A 17,333-nucleotide genomic window follows, 5' to 3' on the forward strand; every position below is an offset into this window, starting at 1 on the left:
GTATGATCTCATATGTGAAATCTAAAAACTCCAAAGTCATAGAAACAGGAAGTAGAATGGTGATTATCAAAGGATTCCAGTCAAATAGTAAAAACTGTCAGTTATAAGATGAATACATTTTGGGGATCTAATGTATGGCATAGTGATTATAGTTAATAATACTGCATTATATTCTTGAAAGTTGCTAAGAGAGTATATCTTAAATGTTATTACCTCAAAAAAACAAAAAAGGAAATCGTAATAATGTGACATGATGCAGGTGCTAGCTAACCCCATGGTGGTAATCATTTTGCAATATAGAAGTGTGTCAATCAACAAGTTGTACACCTTAAACTTATACAACATTATATGGCAATTATATTTCAATTTTAAAAAGAAAGAAATGTTCATTGTTGACAATTGTCAAAATAAATTAAGTCGGATGGGAACACAGAGTCCATTGGATTGGAGAAAAGGAACTTACTGGAGCCCTTGACATTAACTCAGGGAGCAACAGGGAGTAAGGGTGGGAAAGAAGCCCTATGGTTGTGGATTAAAAACAAAGTGGAATGAAAATGAATATAGGGAACACGGGCCATTCTCTGGACAAGCTTGCATGAAAATTATATAATATAGATGGGTGGAGTAAAGAGTTAGAGGCATCCAGAATTAAGGAAGTTTTGTTTCATTTTGGTTTCCATTGTTTCTTTTCTAAGATTGTATATCTCTGAATTTGCTAAATAAACATTACACAGAGAGAGTGTGATTTCATGCACAATAGTTAGAAACAATAATGCATTAGGTAAGATTTCTGAGACTGCTGGTGGGAAGAATGGAGCAATGGAGCTGAGGGTATCCAAAGCAAAGTCAGAGGGACTGGCATTAACAGAGAAGTCCTCTCTGATAATAGGAAGGAAGCAAGTTTGCATAGATGTAAATGCATGTAGATGGAAATAGATTGCTAGGTTTACATTAAGGAATTGAGGGAGTTCCTGTTCAGTGGCTTTTGTTATGTGGCCAAGGAATCACTCATATTCCGAGATTAAGGGGGAAGTGATGAGGTAAAGGGTTTGAGAAGAGTAGAGAACTTTTGAAAATAGGCCCTAACAAGAATGTGAGAGGACACTAAAGACAAAGAGCAGGATGGCTGAGCAGCACTTAGCACTCAGGGCTCCACCAAGGTTAGAAATGTAAATTTGCAGTGATCTCAATCTGAAAAATTTTGTGATTTTTCTCCATCAGTGTTTAGCAGCCTGGGGAGAAAAATAAGGGAGCTAGAAGTTTGGGTCAATTTAGAGTTTGAATTTTACATGGTGGACAAGCAGGTGGAAGAATAAAAGCAAGATTCAGGGGCTCACATGATGAGCCATGGGATCTGCAGAGGGAGAAATCTACAGAGGCGGGGAAAGGTGCTCAAAGGGAGATAAAAATTAGGAGAAAAATGAAGTTGTTTGTTTCACCTATATCAAGGAATGGATATGGTCTGGATAGGAGAATGAGAAGTTGGGAAGAGTGCAGACTTGTGGACAGAGGGATGTCAGAGGATTAGATATCAACGATGAAATGTGACAAGTTCTGAGGTGCAGCCTTGGAAGAATATGGCTGATGTAGAGGGGAGGTGGAGTCAAAGAAGGGTGGAGAAGGGAAAGACCAGGAAGTTGGATAGATCACCTCAAATGATGCCACCTGTGAAGATAGTGATTTGGGTAGCAAATGTTTCAGCAAATAAAAGGAAGCATTCAGGGGGCTGGAAAATGACAGAGGAAAGAAGGAATAGAGGACGGTGGACCTGGATGATACAAGCCTTGATGGGGAAAAGCTTTCTACATAAGGACAGAGGAAAGGTCAGTTGGAAGTGGCAGAATCAAAGATAATACTGATCTGAACCCAGTCCTATAGTTTGTGCCCATAGGAGGATAAACAGGAAGTACTCAGAGAGTCGCAGAACACCCCTACACTGGGAGAGAGCTAGGACTCATTTGAGGGCTCCAGAAGGCACTGTGGAACATGTCGATGGAAAGAATAGTAAGGCAGTGAGTTCAGAGTGAGGCTGGTGTGGAGGAAACACAAGGTGGTTTGAGAATGACCAGAGATGAGATTTTAGATAGGATAACCACAGAGGTCAACATTGGAGGCTCAGAAGTCAGACTCTTGAGGCTCTAATCCCAGCTGTACTGGGATTCCTAGCTGTGTGACTTCAAAAAAGTCACTTTACCTCCCTAAGCTTTCTTGATAAAATAAGAATAATAATAGTACTGACCTCACAGAGTTATCATAAAAAAAAAAAAGGCTAGATGAGATGCCGTGTGCCAAATGCCTAGTATGTGGTAGGCATTCAGTAAAGGTTAGCTATATTTGCACATGTTGGTCAAAAGTAATTCTGGCCTCTCCATTAAGCTCCGGGCTTGTGTAGCCAACAGCTTACTTTACATCACCACTTGGATATCTCACAGGCAACTTCAACTGTCTAACACTTTATTTATGGGCTTATCCACCTTCCCCTTCTTCATTCTCTCTTGTCCTCTTATGCCATTCCCCATTTCTATGAATGACTTTTCCACGCACCCTGTTCTCCAAATAAAAACCCTCGATTTTATCCTTGATTCCCCCTTATGGAGTAGCTCTCTATATCAAACCCATCACTAAATCCTGCCATTTTTACCCACGGAACATCACTCAATTGGGACCATCTGGGCAGTGCACGTGACGGAACCCAGTTAAGGCCTCTATATAAATTTCTAAGATTCTGGCAGCAGGTGCAGAGAGCTACTTCTCTTGTGGCCACCTAAGACAAGTCTTTTAAGTCAATTCCCTTGCTTATCAAACCTGCCACCTACAAATCAAAAGTGATTTGCCTCCTTCATTCTCTCCTTACCCTCCATGTACAAAGGCCAGTTTGCAAACCAGTTATACACCATTTTTTTCTTCCTTCCCTGCTTAATGTTCATTAGGATTATTTCACTATTGTGAATAATGTGGTTATGGGTACTCATGTGTCTGTGCAGATAAACGCTTGTGTTCCTCTTGGATGACTACCTAGCCATGGGACTGCTGAGTCATATGGTAAATTTGCATTCAACTTTTTTTTAAAGGAACTGGCAATGGCTCTCCTTTTTTCCATTCCCACCAGTCCCAGTTTCTTCACTTAGCATTGCCTATTTTATTAGAGCCATTCTAGCAAGTGCTATAGTGTTGTGTCACTGAGGCCTTCATCTGCATTCTCCTAATGATTAATAACGTTGAGCATATTTTATGTGCTTTTAGCCATTCGTACAATTTTTTTAAAAAAGATCTCATTTATTTTTTTGACAGAGAGAGACACAATGAGAGAGGGAACACAGGCAGAGGGAGTGGGAGAGGAAGAAGTAGGCTATCTGCCAAGGAGGGAGCCTGATGCAAGGGTCGAACCCAGGACCCTGGGATCATAAACTGAGCCAAAAGTAGACGCTTAACAACTGAGCCACCCAGGAACCCCCATTCATGCAACTCCTTTGGAGAAATGTCTACTAAGAACTTTGTCCACTTTTTGAGTTATTTGCATTTTATTATTGAATTATAAGAGTTCTTTAAATTTTTGAATATAAAACCTTTATCAAATATATTATTTGCAAAACATTCCCAGTCTATAGCTTATATTTTTACTTATTTAATGGTATCTTTTTAAATTAAACATTTATTTTGAGATAAGCACAATTCACATGAAGTTGTAAGAAATAATACAGAGGGGTGTCTTGTTAGCTTAGTCGGTTGAGTGTCTGACTTGATTTCGGCTCAGGTCATGATCTCAGGCTCATGAGATTGAGCCCATGTTGGGCTCCATGCTCAGCACAGAGTCTGCTGGAGATTTTCTCTCTCCTCTCTCTTTGTCTCTGCCCCCATTTCTCTCTCTTTCTCAAAAAAAAAAAAAAAGGAAGGAAGAAGGAATACAGAATTCCCATGTACCCTTTACCCATTTCTTCCCTCAGTAATAGCTTGCAAAACAATACAATATTGCAACCAAGATATTGACATTGATATGGTCAAGATACAGAACATGGGTCTCTCATGTTGCCCTTTTATAACCACACCCAACTCCTCCCTTATCCTTAACTCCTGGCAAAAACTAATTTTTTCTCCATTTTTATGTATTTTTCCTTTAAAGAATATTACATAATTTACATTATACAATATGTAACATTTCAGGATTGGCTTCTTTTCTTTTTTCTTTTTTTCACCTTCATGGAGGCATAATTAATAAATGAAATTGGAACATATTTAAAGGATACAATGATATAAGTATACTTTGTGAGAGGATTCCCACCATCCAGTTAATTAACACATCACATTACATATTTACCTTTTTTTCAATTATACAATATTATCAACTATAGTTACCGTGTCATACATTAGATTCTCAGACCTTATTCATCTTATAACTGAAGGTTTGTGCCCTATTACCAGCCTCCCCTAGTTCGTCAACCATTCTACTCTCTATGAGTTTGAATTATTTTTAAGATTCATGTAAGTGATAAAAACAGCATGTTTTTCTCTGTCCAGTTTATTTCATTTAGCATAATGCCTCTAGATTCATCCATGTTGTTGCAAATGGCAGGATTTCCTTCCCCCTTTTTGTTTCATTAGAGAGATAGCAAGAGAGAGCACAAGTGGGGAGGAGAAGGAGAAGCAGACTGTGGTACTGACCACAACCCTGGGATCATGACCTGAGCTGAAGGCAGATGCTTAACTGAGTGAGCCACCCAGGTACCCCAGGATTTCCTTCATTTTAAAGGCTGAATGATATTCCATCATATATATGTATATATAGAAAGAAAATATTATGTATATATAGAAAGAAAATATTATATATAATATATATATTTCTTTATGAAAATATTATATATATAATATTTTCTTTATCCATTTGTTGACACTCAGATTGTTTTTACACCTTGACTACTGTGAATAATGCTACAATGAATGTGGGAGTACACCTATCTCTTTGATACAGTGATCTTGTTTCCTTTATATATATATATACTCTGAAGTCATATTGCTATATCATATGGTAGCTCTATTTTAAATTTTTTGAGGAACCTCCATACTGTTTTCCATAGCGGCTATAACAGAATATGTTATCACCAACAGTGTACAAAGATACCATTTTCTTCCCAACTTCACCAGCATTTATCTCTTGTCTTTTTGATAATAGAGTTCCTAATAGTATGAGGTGATATCTCATTGTGGTTTTGATGTACATTTCCCTGATGATGAGTGAGTCGAGCACATTTTCATTTACCCATTGGCCATTTTGGTATCTTCTCAGAATAATGTCTGTTCAGGAACTTTGCTCATTTTTAAATTGTATCTTCTAGGTTTTTGCTATTGAGATGTATGAGTTCTTGTATATTTTGGATACTAACCCCTTACTGAATATGTAGTTTGTAAATATTTTCTCCCATTACCTAAATTTTCTTTTCATTATATTTATGGTTTCTTTCGCTGTGCAGAAGCTTTTTAGTTTGAAGTAGCCCCATTTGTTTTTGCTTTTGTTGCCTTTGTTTTTGGTGTAAAACCCCAAAAATATTTGTCAAGGTCAATCTCAAGCTGTTTAACCTCTATGTTTTCTTCTTGGAGTTTTATGGTTTCAGGTCTTATGTTTACATCTTTGATTCATATGGAGTTAATTTTTGTGTATGGGGTAAGATAAGAGTCTAGTTTCATTCTTTTACATGTGGATATCCAGTTTTCCCAGCATCATTTTGGGGAAGGTATTCTTTCCCCATTGTCCATTCTTAGCTGTTTTATAAAAAATTAATTAGTCATATAAGCATGGGTTTATTTCTGGGCTCTCTATTATCTTCTATTGACATACGTGTCAGTCTGTATGCCAGTATCATACTGTCTTCATTACTGTAGCTTTGTAATATGGTTTGAAATCAGGAAGTGTGATGTCTCCAGCTTTGTTGTTCTTTTTCAAGATTGCATGTCTTTTATAGTTCCATATGAATTTTAGGGTTGTTTTTTCTATTTTTGTGAAAAATGCCATTGGAGTTTTGATTGAGATTGCATTGAATCTGTAGATCACTTTGCGTAGTATGGACATTTTAACAATATTGTTTCAACACATGAGCATGACATATATTTCTATTTATTTATGTCTTCAATTGTTTTCCTTAATGTCTTATAGTTTTCAGTGTACAAGTCTTTCCTATCTTACCCCATACACCTCCTTAATTAAACTTATTCCTAAGGATTTTAGTCTTTTTGATGCTATTATAAATGGGATTCTTTTCTTAATTTCTCTTTCTGATAGTTCATTGTTAGCACTTAGAAACACAACGTAATTTTGTATATTGATTTTGCATCCTGCAACTTCACTAAATTTATTTATTAGGTCTAATGGTTATTTGATGGAGTCTTTAGGGTTTTCTGTATAATACCATGCTATCTGCAAAGAGGAACCATTTTCATCATTTCTTTCAAATTTGGATGCCTTTTGTTTCTTCTTCTTGCTTAACTTCTCTGGACTTCCAGTACTATGTTGAAGAAAAGTAGTGAGAGTAAATATCCTTGTCTTGTTCATGATCTTAAAGAAAAAGTTTTCAGTTTTTCACTATTAAGTATGTTGTTAGTTGAGGGCTTGACATATATGGTCTTCATGTTGATGTACATTCCCTCTATACTTAATTTGTTGAGAGTTTTTAACATGAACGGATCTTGAAATTTGTCAAATGCTCTTTCTGCACCTATTGCGATGGTTATATTTTTGGACTTTATTTTCTTAATACAGTCTATCACATTGATTGATTTGCATATGTTGAACCATCCTTTCATCTGATGAATAAATCCCATTTGATTGTGGTGTATAGTCCTTTCAATGTATTATTGAATTCAGTTTGCTAATGTTTTGTTGAGAATTTTTTTTTAATTTTTTATTTTTTATTTTATTTTATTTTTTTTTTAACTTTTTATTTTTTATAAACATATATTTTTATCCCCAGGGGTACAGGTCTGTGAATCACCAGGTTTACACACTTCACAGCACTCACCAAAGCACATACCCTCCCCAATGTCCATAATCCCACCCCCTTCTCCCAAACCCCCTCCCCCCAGCAACCCTCAGTTTGTTCTGTGAGATTAAGAGTCACTTATGGTTTGTCTCCCTCCCAATCCCATCTTGTTTCATTTATTCTTCTCCTACCCACTTAAGCCTCCATGTTGCATCACCACTTCCTCATATCAGGCTGGCGAGGATGCGGAGAAAGGGGAACCCTCCTACACTGCTGGTGGGAATGCAAGCTGGTGCAGCCACTCTGGAAAACAGCATGGAGGTTCCTCAAAATGTTGAAAATAGAACTGCCCTATGACCCAGCAATTGCACTATTGGGTATTTACCCTAGAGAATTTTTGCATCTATGTTCATCAGGGATACTGGCCTCTAATTTCTTTTCCTTATAGTGTCTTTGTCTGGCTTTGGTATCAGGGTAATGATGGCCTCCTAGAAAGAATTTAGAAGTTTTCCTTTTATTTTTTTGCAAAAGTTTTAGAATAGATATTAGCTCTTCTTTAAATGTTTGGTAGAATTTAATCTCTGAAGGCATCTGGTCCTAGATTTTTGTTTGTTAAGAATTTTTTGATTACCCATTCAATTTTGATACCAGTAATTGGGATGTTAAATTTTTCTATTTCTTCATGATTCAGTCTTGGAAGACTGCCAAGCTGATTTGACCCTGGACCCTTGGGCAAGAGTTTAGTCAAATCCATTCAGGGAAAAACTAGGAGGTAGATAGATTTTGTGTGTTCCTTCTAAATGGGAGGGGCTACTCTGCACCTATTTAAAAACTGTGTTTTTACTTGCTATGGGACTCATGAATACTAGCCCCATTAGCTTTTAGAACTAGGTGATTTGGGGGCCTACACTTCAGGTGGCAGTCATAAAAATTATGGCAATAGATGTGCAGGCTCTTTCCAGGGAGATACTGGCAACTTGGTTTTATTGTTGTACACAGTTAGAAGGAGAAGATTGGGGAAGTGCCCACTAGCATTTTCAGAGCCCAGGGAGGACTGCAGTCATCATTTAGCTTCATGCTAATTTGAAGCCCAGGCAGCAGCTTGGAAAGTATGCAGACAAACCCCTTCCAGGGAAAGACTGAGAGATGAGCATTGTTGCCTGCTCCCTCTATACTGAGCCCTGGAGGATTACCACCACAGTGAGTGCTTGCATGCCATTAAGAACCGCATGCAAGCAGTTAGAAGCATTAGATGCTTGTTCTATGGAAATGGAACACATGAACAGATGTCCCATTGGTTTTCATAACCAAGTGTTTGGGAACCCGTCCCCCAAGTGGAAATCTTAAAAGGTGGGGCACTAGATGTGTGGTCCAAACCTTCTGTTCCCCAGGGAGAAGCTGTGAGTTGGGAATTCCCTCCCAATCTTTTGGTTCTGTGCTGGGGGTGGTGTTTATAGCAAGAGTGTGTCTTACCCTTTCCTATGTTTCAATGTTTATATCTTCTCAGTCACCCAGTATTTAGGAGTCACTTAATCTAGATTCTGGATTTCTCTCAGAGGGAATTGGATTTTTTTACTCATCATAATTCCCTCCAGATTCATTCAACTAGATGTGTCTACTAATCATTCATTCCTTCTTCATTGCTGAATCCATGTTCAGTTCAATCTGTTCAATCATTCACCTGTTGAAGAACATTTGGGTTGTTATACTTTGTGGCTACAGATCTGTACCCCTGGGGATAAAAATATATGTTTATAAAAAATAAAAAATTAAAAAAAATAATAAAGCTTCTATAAATGACGTATTTAATAAAGGGTTAATATCCAAAATATATAAATAACTTATACAACTCATCACCAAAAAAAACCCCACAAATAATCAAATTAAAAATGAGCAGAGGACCTAAATAGACATTTTTCCAAAGAACACGTCCATATGGCCAACAGACACATGAAAATATGCTCAACATCAGTAATTATGAGAGAAATACAAATTCAAACCAAAATGAGATATCACTTCACACCTGTCAGAATGGCTAAAATTAAAAAACATAAGAAATAACAAGTGTTGGTGAGGATTTGGAGAAAAAAGAACCTTCCTGTATTATTGGTGGGAATGAGAACTGGTGCATCCACTATGAAAAACAGTGTGAGGTTTCCTCAAAAAATTAAAAACAAAATTAACCTATGATCCAGTAATTCCACTAGAGGGTATTTACCCAAAGAAAATGAAGGCACTAATTCAAGAATATATATACACCCCTATGTTTGTTGCAGCATTTTTTACAATAGCCAAGATATCAAAGCCACCCAAGTGTTTGTTCATAGACGAATGAATAAAGATGTGATACACAAACACACAGTCACACACACACACACACAGGACTATTACTCAGGCATAAAAAAGGATGATATCTTGCTATTTGCAACAGCATGGATGGATCTAGAGGGTATATTGCTAAGTGAAATAAGTCAGTCAGAGAAGACAAATACCATATGATTTCAAAAGAAAAAACAGTCAAACTAAAAAACAGACTCTTAAATATAGAGATCAACTTAGTGAGGAGTCTGCTTGAGATTCTCTATCTCCCTTTCCCTCTACCCCTCTTCCCAACTGTCTCTCCCTCAAATACCCAAATCTTTAAAAAATTTTTAAATAGTTTGGGAGTGGAGTCTTTTGGGTTTTCCATATAAAGAATCATGTCATCTGCAAAGAGAGAGAGTTTGACCTCTTCATTACCAATTTGGATATTTTTTATTTCTCTTTGTTGTCTGATTCCTGTTGCTAGGACTTCTAATACTATGTTGAACAAGAGTGGTGAGAGTGGGCATCCCCCAAACTACTAGAACTCATACAACAGTTCAGCAACGTGGCAGGATACAAAGTCAATGTACAGAAATCAGTGGCTTTCTTATACCCTAATAATGAAAATACAGAAATGGAAATTAGAGAATCGATTCCATTTACTATAGCACCAAGAACCATAAGATACCTGGGAATAACTTAACCAAAGAGGTAAAGGATCTGTACTTGAGGAACTACAGAACACTCATGAAAGAAATTGAAGAAGACACAAAAAGATGGAAGACCATTCCATGCTCTTGGATCAGAAGAATAAACATTGTTAAAATGTCTATACTGCCTAGAGCAATCTATACTTTTAATGCTATTCCGATCAAAATTCCACCGGTATTCTTCAAAGAGCTGGAGCAAATAATCCTAAAATTTGTATGGAATCAGAAGAGACCCCAAATCGCTAAGGAAATGTTGAAAAACAAAAATAAAACAGGGGGCATCACGTTACCTGATTTCAAGCTTTACTACAAAGCTGTGATCACCAAGAAAGCATGTTACTGGCATAAAAACAGACACATAGACCAGTGGAACAGAGTAGAGAGCCAGATATGGACCCTCAACTCTATGGTCAAATAATCTTTGACAAAACAGGAAAAAATATACAGTGGAAAAAAGACAGTCTCTTCAATAAATGGTGCTGGGAAAATTGGGCAGCTATATGTAGAAGAATGAAACTCAACCATTCTCTTACACTGTACACAAAGATAAACTCAAAATGGATAAAAGACCTCAATGTGAGACAGGAATCCATCAGAATCCTAGAGGAGAACATAGGCAGTAATCTCTTTGATATCAGCCACAGCAACTTCTTTCAAGATATGTCTCCTGTTGGTGGGAATGCAAGTTGGTGCAGCCTCTTTGGAGAACAGTGTGGAGATTCCTCAAGAAATTAAAAATAGAACTTCCCTATGACCCTGCCATTGAACTCCTGGGTATTTACCCCAAAGATACAGATGTAGTGAAAAGAAGGGCCATCTGTACCCCAATGTTTATAGCAGCAATGGCCACGGTCACCAAACTGTGGAAAGAACCAAGATGCCCTTCAACGGACGAATGGATAAGGAAGATGTGGTCCATATACATTATGGAGTATTATGCCTCCATCAGAAAGGATGAATACCCAACTTTTGTAGCAACATGGACGGGACTAGAAGAGATTATGCTGAGTGAAATAAGTCAAGCAGAGAGAGTCAATTATCATATGGTTTCACTTATTTGTGGAGCATAACAAATATCATGGAGGACAAGGGGTGTTAGAGAGGAGAATGGAGTTGGGGTAAAATGGAAGGGGAGGTGAATCATGAGAGACTATGGACTCTGAAAAACAATCTGAGGGGTTTGAAGTGGCAGGGGTGTGGGAGGTTGGGGTACCAGGTGGTGGGTATTATAGAGGGCACGGATTGCATGGAGCACTGGGTGTGGTGCAAAAATAATGAATACTGTTATGCTGAAAATAAAAAATAAATTTAAATAAATTTAAATAAATAAATATGGAGAACAAACTGTTAGTTGCCAGAGAGAAGATGGGAGGGGGAATGGGTAAAATAGGTGAAGTGGATTAAGAGTACACTTATTGTGATGAGCACTGAGTAATGTATGAATTGTTGAATCATTATCTTGTACACATGAAACTAATATAACACTGTATGTTAATTATACTTGAAAAATATATGTAGGGCATAAAAATAGAAAGAAAGAAAGCTGCTTTTAAAATTTATGTATAGATTTTTGTGTGAACATCAATTTTCATTTCCCTAGAAGAAATGAGCAAGAGTACAATTGCTTATTGATGTCTTTTAAAGTACAAATGTTATTAATTTTTGCTGAAGTCCACTTACCAACTTTTTTATGCATTTGCTTTTGATGTTATATCTAAGAGCTCAAAGTTAGGAGTTCCCAAGGCCATGATTTTCTCTCATGCTTTCCCTATAAGCTTTACAGTTTTAGCTCTTATATTTACCTTGATTATCCATTTTGAGTGGAGTTTTGTTTATGACTATTATGGGGCCCAAGTTCATTCCTTCTGCAAATGGATATTCAATTATCCCAACATCATTTGTTAAAAAGACCATTTTTCCCTATTTAATTGCCTTGATGCCTTTGTAGAAAATCAGCTGACCATAGCATAAAGGCTTATTTCTGGATCCTCAATTCTAGTCTATTGATCTATATGTCTAGCCTTGTACCATCACCATCCTGCTTGCTAACTATAGCTTTATAGTAAATTTTGAATTTGACTAATATGGTCCTAGAATTTTTTCTTTCTTTTTCAAAATTATTTTGGCTTTTCTAGGTCTTTGTATATCCACATAAATTTATGATATATTTATGTTTCTATAAAAAGAGCATGCTAAGATTTTGATAGGGATTGCAGTGGTTTATAGATCAATATAGTGAAAATGGCCATCTTGACAGTATTGCATATTCCAATCTATGAACATCAACTGTCTCCATTTACTTAGGTTTTCTTTAATTTCTCTCAACAATATTTTGTAGTTGTTATTTATAGATCCTTCCCTTCTTTTGCTAAGGGTATTTCTAAATATTTTTTGATGCTTTTGTGAATGGAATTATTTTATTAATTTCAATATCTGATGGTTTATTATTAGTGTGTAGCAATACAATTTATTTTTCTACATTGATCTTGTATCATATAACCTTACTAAACTCATTTATTAATTATAATAATATTTTGTGAATTCCTTGGGCTTTTCTACACCATGCAATCTGTGAATAACATTCATTTTAATGCTATCATTCCAATTTTGATGCATTTTACTTATTCATTAATTTATTTATTTATATTTATTTTTGCTTTATTTCACTAGATAGATACCCCAGTATAATGTTGAAAGAAATATTGAAAGCGCACACCCTTGCCTTGTTTCCAAACTTATGGGAAAGCATTCTGTTTTCACTGTTAAGTCTGATGTTAACTGGACGGATTTTTTTATAGATACTCTTTTTTAGGTTGAATAAGTTCCCTTTGATTTCTGGTCTGTTGCATCATGAACGAGTGTTAGCTTTTGTTAAATTATTTTTCTGCTTCTCTTGAGATGATCATGTGTCTTTTTCTTTATTCTATTAATATAGTATATTACATTAATTGATTTTCAGAGATTAAACCAATCTAGCATTACTAGACTAAATCTCATTTGTGTCATGGTGTATAATCCTTTTTATATGTTACTGAATTTGGTTTGCTAATTATATTAGTTTTCTATTGCTGCATAACAAATTACCACAAACTCAGCAGCTTAAGACAACACCCATTTATTAGCTCATAATCCTATAAGTCAGAAGTCTGGCACGTCATGACTGAGTTCTCTGCTCTGAGTATCACAGGCTAAAATCAAGGTATTGGTCAAAATGAGTCTCATCTAGAGGCTCTGAGGAAAAATTATGTTTCTAAGCACTTTCTTGTTGGGAGAATTGAGTTCCTTGTCATTATAGGACTGAGGGACTTGTTTCCTTTTTGACTAACATCTGGGAGCTGCTCTAAGCAGTTACAGACTGCTGACATCCTCGTCCTCTCCATTTTCAAGTAGCAATAGCATATCAAATCCTTGTCGTCATGCTTCGGATCTCTGACTTGCCCTTCTGAGACCAGCCAGAGAAATCTCACTGCTTTTAAAGGGTTTACGTTTTTAAATCGGACCCACCTGAATCATTTCCCTATCAGTCAACTGATGTAGGACCTTAATTACATCTGCAAAATTCCCTCACAGCAATACATAGATCAGTATTTGATTAAATAACTGAGAAAAAATCGGCCAGGAATCTTGGGGGACCATGTTAGAATTTTATCACATTAATATTTTGTTAAGTGTATTTGCATCTATGATCATGAATGATATTGGTTTGTATTTTTCTTTCTTTGGAATATCTATGATTTTGATGTCAGGAAATACTGCCTCATAGAAGTTAGGAAATGACCCTTTTCCTTTATTTCTGAAAGTGTCAATGATTGGTATTAATTTCTTTAAATATTTGATAGTAAAACCATCTTGACATGGAATTTTCTTCTTTGACAATTTTTAAGTATTATATCATGTTCCTACTTGTTATTGGTCAATTCATATTTTCTATTTCTTTTTGAATCAACTTCATTACTTTCCCTTTTTTCTAGAAATTTGTCTTTGCATGTAAGTTTCCCAAGTTATTGATACAAAATTATTTATAATGCCATATGTATTTGATTTAATTATCTCCCCTCCCAAAATTCATGTCCATCCAGAACCTCAGAATGTGATTTGGAAATAAGGTCTTTACAGATGTAATCAGTTCAAAATGAGGTCCTATTGGATTATGACCATTTGGACCCCAAATCCAATGACTAGTGTCCTTATGAGAAGGCCATGTGAAGACACAGTGTAGACACACCTATGGAGAAAGCCTTGTGAAGACAGAGATTATACTTATGACACAACCCATGGAATGCCAAAGATTGCCAATAATCACCAGAAGCTGGAAGAGGCAATGAAAAATTCTCTCCTAGAGCTTTTAGAGGAAGTGTGACTTTGTCAGTACCTTGATGTCAGATGTCTAGCCTCCAGAACCATGAGATAATAAATTTGAGCTGCTTTAAGCCACCCAGTTTTTTGGTAATGTTTTACAGCAACTCTAAGAAACTAGTACTCCTCCTTATAGTTCTTTTAATTTCTTTAGAATCAGTATAAGTCCTTTCTTTCATTCCTGACTTCAGTAATTTGTGTCTTTCCTTCTTTTTTGGTAGTCAATTTAGCTAAAGATTTGTCTATTTTGCTCACCTTTTTTCAAAGATCAATTTTTGTCTTTACAGATTTTTTTCTATTTTGTTTCCTCTGTCATTGTTTTCCATCTCATCATTGTTATTTCCTTTTGCTTACCTTGAATTTAGTTTGCTCCTTTTCTTGATTTGTTCTGATACTTAGGATAGAAGTTTAGATTGTTGATTAGATTCTTTTTTTCTGACATATTTTCTGATATAGGCATTTAAAGCTATAATTTTCCCACAAAGCACTGCTTTTAGTCACATCCCATAAATTTTGGTATGTTGTGTTTTCATTTGCATTCAGTTCAAAACATATTCCACTTTTCCTTGTGATTTCTTCTTTTGCCTATGCATTATTTAGAAGTATGATATTTAGTTTCCAAATATTTGGGGATTTCCAAGATTTGTGTCTTTTGTTGATTTCTTTTTTTTTTTTAACTTTTTATTTTTTATAAACATATATTTTTATCCCCAGGGGTAATTTAATTGTGTTGTGATCAGAGAACATACTTTGCATTTCAACCCTTTCTGATTTATTAAGACTGTTTTATGGGCCATTTTGCTCTATTTTGAAGAATAGTCCTCATGTGCTTGAGAAGAATATATATTCTAGAATTGTTGAGTGGAGTATTGTATAAATATCAGTTAGGTCAAGTTGGTTGATACTGCTCAAGTCTATATCATGTAATTTTCTGTCTACATGTTCTATCAGTTATTGAGAGTATTGAAATTTCCAACTACAATTGTCAAATTATTTCTCCTGAGTCTCTGTTTTTAGGTTCATGTATACTTATAACTGCTATATCTTCCTTATGTATTGACTCTTATGCTTTTGAACTGTCTGTCCTAATAATATTTCTTAAACTCTATTTTGTTTGATATTAATCTTTTACTTTCAACCTATTTGTGTCTTTTGAATCTAAAGGATGCCTCTTGTAAGCAGCATGTAGTTGTATCATGTTGTTGTTTTTTTTTTTAATCCAGTCTGACTGTAGCTATGTTTTTTTTAGGATATTTAGACTATTCACATTTAATTTAATTCTTGTTATAGTTTAATTACATTTGCCACTCTCAATTTGTTTTCTTTTTTTAAGATTTTATTTATTTATTTGCCAGAGGGAGAGAGAGGTGAGAGAGAGCAGAAGCAGGGTAAGTTGCAGGCAGAGGGAGAAGCAGACTCCCCACTGAGCAGGGAGCCTGATGCAGGACTCGATCCCAGGACCCTGGGATCATGACCTGAGCTGAAGGCAGCCACTTAACTGAGCCATCTAGGCATGCCTCTCAACTTGTTTTCTATATGAATATCTTTGCTCTTCTTCATTAACTGACTTCTTTCATGTCAAATAAGTATTTTTAATGTATCATTTTAATTTCTCTGTCAAATTTTTTAAATGGTTATTTTCTTTTTTTATTTTAATTTTTTTAATTTTCAGTGTAAAAGTATTCATTTGCACCACACCAAGTGCTCCATGCAATCCGTGCCCTCTCCAATACCCACCACCTGGTTCCCCCAACCTCCCACCCCCCGCCCCTTCAAAACCCTCAGATTGTTTTTCAGAGTCCATAGTCTCTCATGGTTCACCTCCCCTTCCAATTTCCCTCAACTCCCTTCTCCTTTCTAACTCCCCTTGTCAAATTTTTTACTCTATTTTTTTGTTTTGTTCATGGGTATTCTAGGGATTACAATATTTATCACAATCTACTAACTTATTATGATCTATTTCAAATTAATGCTAAATTATGATAAGCTAGAGAAACTTTGTTCCAATATAAAGCAGTTGATGCCTTTCACCTTTGTGCTATTAAATATTGCCATATGTATTAGATCTCTGCATATTTTTAATCCCTCAAAAGGAGCCTTCCAAACGTAAGGACAAAAAAAAAAAAAACAACAACAAAAGAAAACTTTCCTGGTTCCCATAAGATTAGAGTCATAGAGCCTTGCACATGCTAAAAATGAAAAATGAACTTCGTAGCTTTCTGTAGTGTCCTTCATCATGATGACTCTTAACTTATTATGGAAAACATACATATGCATATGAGCACGCGCACGTGCGTGCAGAAAACCAAACCGAACCAAACCCAACCAACTAAACAAACCAAAACCCTATATAAAGCTGCAATAAATGTTGGGAAAGCAACCACCCACCCCCAGAAGAAACGCATGCAGGCCACATGTACAATGTACAAGGCATGGGGAGCCTATAATTGAGGTTGCTTACTTCCATGGAAGACATTTCAGGATACCATGAGTCTCAGATGGCCCAAGTGGGCTTCTTTCGACATGTCTGAATTGTGTGCACAAGTAGAGGAAGGCTGCTAGGAGACTAAGTCATCAGAAACTGGGAAGCCTGTTTAGTTCCATCAGTGAAGGCCCAGCTTTTGGAGAGGAACCAACGCTCAGGGAGATGCTCTGGTCTTCATTTGGTTTGTTTCTTGCTGCTGCTGTTGGTAGCACAAACCTGCCGTGTTTTGATTGGAAATGGAAAACAACTGATGAATGGGATCCATAGGTGGTCATGTTATTTTGCGCTTGGATTTGTTTTCAGTCAAGGGGGAGATTTTGAGCCTCTGGTCTTTCATGACCTCTCCACAAATAAGACTGAAACAAAGGCTAAAAAAAAAAAAATCTCTGCATATTTTAAGCCCAGTAATATAATTATAGCTCTATGTGATCTTATATGTCTTAAAGAAGGGAATAAATGAGAAAAATATGGTCTTTTATTATCCCACATATGTACCACTTGTGACACATG

This window comes from Mustela nivalis (assembly GCF_964662115.1).
Source record: "Mustela nivalis genome assembly, chromosome: X".
NCBI lineage: Eukaryota > Metazoa > Chordata > Mammalia > Carnivora > Mustelidae > Mustela > Mustela nivalis.